Below are 6,000 nucleotides of genomic sequence, written 5' to 3'. Positions count from 1 at the left end.
CAGAGAATCTGTGTTAAATCTTGTCAGAGCTTGGTGAAACGCAAGCACAGACAATAAAGAAAATTCAAAAAACTTTTAGTGATCAAGCTATGGGTGGTGTTTCACAAATTAAAGAGTGGTATTTCCAAGATGACCAAATGACAGTGAAAAGTGATGAATAACCAATTTAACATACTGTCATCTATTTGTCAGGCCAATAATGATTCAATTTTTTTTACTGTAGTTTTTTCACCAGTAATTCAGGAGAGATAGTATCAAATGCTTTGATCAAATCTAAGAAGATAGGATAGATTTTTTTTTATTTTGACCCACTGCTGGAAATATCTGAAACTAATGTTGTAATCACATGTTCACAAAACAAACTATTTCAAATAATTCAAATTCCAAACTGACTATTTGATACAATGTTATTTGCTTCTTAGTAGTTATTAATTTGTAGTTTAATTATCTTTTAAAAAGCTGGCAAAATTAGAATTAGTCTAGTTTTCAACTAGATTTTTGTTTCCTCTTTTATACATTGCACATAATAAGAAATTTGTAAAGGCTGTAGGAAAATAAAGTGTGAGAACTGTGTAATTTAACTGATGGTTAAACTTAAATTATCTGTATCAAGGGATGAAAATGTAATTTTTTTATAATTCTAATAATCTTAGCTGAAATATTAGCAATATTGGCACTTCTGTTGATATTTATTTGGTTTAGGAGCTAATTTGTTTCATCAAAAGTGACCAACTGAAAGGAATTTATTACATTTAACTGCTGGGATCACAAAAATTTATAATTTTGGCTTGTTATTTTATCAGCTAAATTTCTCCCAACGTCTGAAAATAATTGATAAATATATTAGCTCCCTCTATGTATCATGAGACCTTGCCGATATTGGGGGCTAGAGTGGTCAGTGATACAGAGTAGCTAGACCGAAGGTGTAATATTGGAGAGGTATCTGTTGAGAGCCAGACTAAGGAATGATTCCTGAAAGAGAGCAGCAGCTCTTTCAGTAGTTGTTAAGAGCGTAGGTCAGGAGGACTTAAACAGCCATATGAACATCACTCAATCTTCTGAGTACAGCACAGCTGAAAGCAATGGAAAAGTATAGCTGTCTTTTTTTCCAAGAAAATGTAGCTCTGCATTTCCATGTAACAAAGATGGAGGCGAGACACCTTCCTTGGTAAAATATCCAGGAGGTAAACTAGTCCCCCATTCAGATCTCTGAATGAGGACTACTAAGGAAGGGGTCATCAGAAAATAAAATAATAACATTCTATGAGTTGGAGCGTGGCATGTTACAAGTCTAAAAAAAGTTGGTAGGTTAGAAAATTTAAAAAGGAAAATGGGTAAATTAAATGTAGATGTGGCAGGAATTAGTGAGGTTTGGTGGAAGAGGAAAGTGACTTTTGGTCAGGTGATTTTAGAATAATTATTTGACTCAGCATCAAATAAAATGCAGACAGAAGTAGTTTTCATAATGAATAAGAAGATAGGAAAGAGAGTAGAATATTTCAAAAAGCTTAGCGATAGAATTATTGTAATAAGGATAAAATCAAAACCTAAACCGATAATGATTGTTAACGTCTACACGTTAACAATCATTATCATTATGTGTTGTGCCTACAAGTACCTATGATAGCAACTATACAAAGAAATTGACAAAGCAATTAAACACATAAAAGGGGATGAAAATTTAATAATAGTTGGAGATTGGAATGCAAGCATTGGAAAAGGCAAGGAAGGAAATATTGTAGGTAAATATGAGCAGGGCAAAAGGAATGAAAGAGGGAGCCGCCTTATTGAGTTTTGACGAAGTATAATTTAGTAATTGCCAACTCCCAGTTTAAAAATCATAATAGAAGAATATACACATGGAAAAAGCCTGGTGATACTGCAAGGTATCAGGTAGATTATATCATAGTTAAACAAAGGTTTAGAAATCAACTCGTCAACTGCAAAGCATCCTGGAGTAGACATTGATAACAACCATAATTTAGTGATAATGAAATGTAGATTAGGGTTAAAAAACCTGAGAAAAGGTGTCAGATGAATCGGTGGAATTAAGAGAAGGTAAATAAGAACTGAGAGGAGAGTGGAAGACGTGTTAGGAGAAGACCATTTGGATTCAGGAAAAGTATAGGGACAAGGGAGCAATTTTAGCGCTCAGATTAATAGTAGGAGGAAGATTAAAGAAAAACAAACCAACATACATGGCATTTATAGACTTAGAAAAGGCATTTGATAATGTAGACTGGAATAAAATGTTCAGTGTTTTAAAAAATGTAGGGTTCAGGTATAGAGATAGAAGAACAATTGCTAACATTTACAGGAACCAAACTGCAACAGTAATAATCAAAGAACATATGAAAGAAGCCGTACTAAAAACAGGAGTTCAACAAGGATGTTCCCTGCCCCCGTTACTTTTTAATCTTTACATAGAACTAGAAGTTAATTATGTTAAAGAACAATTTAGATCCAGAATAACAGTGCAAGGTGAAAAGATAAAGATGCTATGATGATAGTAATTCTAGCTGAGATTTAGAAGGAACACTGAATGGCGTGGATGAAGTCCTAGCAAGAACTACCGCATGAAAATAAACAAGAACAAAATGAAAGTAATGAAATAATGTAGATGGATCACTGAATATAAAAATAGGAAGAGAAAAGATTATGGAAGTTGAAGAATTTTGTTATATGGGAAGTAGAATTACTAAAGATGGATGAAGCAGGAGCGATATAATATGCTGAATAGCACAGGCGAAACGAGCTTTCAGTCAGAGATATAATTTGCTTACATCAAAAATGAAACATCAGGAAAACATTTTTGATTTTATATGTTTTTTGGAGTATATTTGGAAGAGAAATCTGGATGATCAGAAGAGTACCTGAGAAGAAAAGATTGGAAGCTTTTGAAATGTGGTGCTATAGGAGAATGCTAAGAATCAGATGGGTGGATAAAGTGACAAATAAGGAGGTGTTGGGGCAAATTGATGAAGAAAGAAGCATTTGGAAAAGTATAGTTAAAAGAGGAGACTGGCTACATATTAAGGCATCCTGGAATACTTGCTTTGATATTGGAAGGACAGGTAGATGGGAAAAACTGTGCAGGCAGGCAACATTTGGAATATGTGAAACAAATTGTTAGGGATATAGAATGTAGAGGATATGCTGAAATGAAACAACTGGCACTAGATAAGGAATCTTGGAGAGCTGCATCAAACCAGTCAAATGACTGAAGACAAAAAAAAATATATACAGGTGATTCAAAGAAACGGGAAATTTTGAAAGTTGTGTTGGTAGCCGTGGGCGATTGGTACCACTTGAAAAGTGGCGCCAGCCTCTCTAATCTAACCTGCCATTTAGTTGTCATGGATCCTTGGAGTGGTGCGCAACGTGCATTTGCTATTAAAGCGTTTTACAAAAACAATGACAGTGTGGAGGGAGCGCGTAGAGAATTTCACCGTCATTTTAATCTGGGACGGCACGACCGTGTTCCATCAGCACATGCAATTAAAACATGGATATCTAATTTTGAGGAAACTGGTTCGGCAATGAAAAAGAAACCTCCAGGTCGTGTCAGTACACCACAGAATGTTTAAGCTTATAAGATGCTGTCACACGAAGTCTACATCGGTCAATCCGTCGTCTCTCAGCATCTTTACAATTGCATAGTTCAAGTGTTCGAAGAATGTTAGCGAAGGACTTGCAATTCCATCCATACAAGTTGCAGATCGTCCAGGAACTGAAACCGAACGATGCAGTTGTGCGAGCACAATTCTGTAACGTAATGCTTCAGAAGATAAATGATAACGAAGAGTTTGTTCACGAACTGAGGATGTCAGACGAAGCGCATTTCCACCTCAGTGGATTTGTTAACAAGCAAAATTTCAGATACTGGGCACAAGAAAACCTACGCAGCTACACCAGCGTCCGTTGCACAGCTAGAAAGTGACCGTGTGGTGGGCTATGTCATCTTACGGTGTTATAGGCCCTAATTTTTTTGAGCATGACAACAGTCTTGCGATTACAGTGACGTCGGCTCGTACGTAGCCATGCTTGAAACCTATGTTGTGGAACAACAAAAGAGATTTCCACCAATTCTTAACACAGCCTGGTTTCAACAAGACGGAGCAACGTCACGTACTGCACGAATATCGATGGCAGCTGTACGCCGATTGTTTGGATAACGTGTCATTTCACGAAATGGTGACATTAGATGGCCTCCCAGATCGCTTGATCTCTCAGCTTGCGATTACTTTTTGTGGGGTCACCTTAAAAGCAAAGTGTTCTACAGTAGACCTGCTACAACGGAAGAACTGAAGGCATAGATCCGAGAAGCAATTGCGGAAATTCCAGTTGAGATGTTACGTCAAACCATGAACAATTTAACGAAGAGACTTCGTGAGTGTTGACGTAGAAGAGGAGGTGACCTGGAAGATGTAATCTTTAAAAAATAAACTAAAATGTATGTATCCTAAAATGGCAACATTTGTACAATTACATGAAATAAAATTCATTTTCAAAAAAAAATTTTTCATTAACGTTATTTAATTTTTTAAATTTCCCGTTTCTTTGAATCACCTGTATTAGCACCATGCAAAAGTTCTTCAAGAAACTCAATGTTTTCACTATTTAAATTATATCTAACCATGTTTCCTCTCTGTAAACTCCCATCTGCTAACAGTTTGATCTAATAGTGATATGTTCATTATTTATATTTCTCTTTCAGCTTTATTGTTTTTCTTGCCAATAATTTCATAGCAATTTCCCATATTTTTTTATTATTTGTTTGCTTAGTCTTTATTTTTAATTGTTCTTATCAAAATTTTTCATTTATTATGATTTTTTAATAAATTTTATCAAAATGAATTTATCTGGATTTTTTATTTATTTAATAAGCAACTTTTCTTATTTATAATATAAACCATTAATCCATGTATAATCCACGGTTTACTTTGATAAATTTTCATCAAATATGTAATTTTTTTTCAGATGCTGCTATAATGATTTTTTTTATCATTTCATTAAATTTATTTAAAATTTCATCTATGCCTAGATTACCCAAAAAGACAGATCAATTTCTTTTTCAGTAAGGAATACTGTATTATCATAATTGGCTAAACATTCTTGTGTTTTATCTGGATTTTTAAACCTGAGTGACTTTTTCCTTGTAAGTTATTACAGTGAAGTAGTGGTCGGTAATATAAGTTTGGAAAACCAAGGTAAAAATGAGCTATTTTAATAAATATGCAATCTATAAAAAATTTATCACGACAGTCTCATGTGAGTTTTTATATAAGAAAAAAAAATGTATAAAATCTATAATTTATATCTCCTAAAAGAAACCTGAATTACAGTTACTTAAAATTTGAAAGAACAATTTAATTCAGAGACAAAAATATCATCTCAGGGAGATTGGTGTATACTAATCAGTTTGAATTAACTTTCTCTGCTGAAATGGAATCCTATTATATTCAGTACCTTAACTTTTTTGAATGAAAATGCAACCACTCCACCATTCTGATCTATATTATTTCTGCACAATTAATGTTATAATTTGCTAATTTAAATTATTGGTTATCTAAATCATTAATTCTTGATTCTGTGATCATAATCTACAGTTTTCTTTTAACATCTACGACTAGTTATAAATTACTATAAATTCCTTATACAAGGTCCGGCATATAAACCTGACGATTTTTGAGGAATAATAATTAAATTGTGTTTCATACTATTAAAACATTTAATATATCAAATTAAAGAACATATAAATTTTTGCAATTTGTAGTGAATTACTTACATAGATTTTTTTTTATTTGAATATTATGTCGTCCAAATGTTTTCCAATTACTCCTCACACACTCACTTAACCTCATTTTAAAATTTGACATTGCTCGCTCAATCATCACTTGTGGAACTGCTTCAATTTCTCGTTGAATGGTCTCCTTGAGTTCTGCAAATGACTGTGGTCGTCTACTGAAGACTTTATGTTTGAGATATCTCCACAACAGC

This window comes from Lycorma delicatula, chromosome 9 (genome assembly GCF_047948215.1).
Source record: "Lycorma delicatula isolate Av1 chromosome 9, ASM4794821v1, whole genome shotgun sequence".
Taxonomy (NCBI): domain Eukaryota; kingdom Metazoa; phylum Arthropoda; class Insecta; order Hemiptera; family Fulgoridae; genus Lycorma; species Lycorma delicatula.
Note: the sequence above shows the minus strand (reverse complement) of the source record.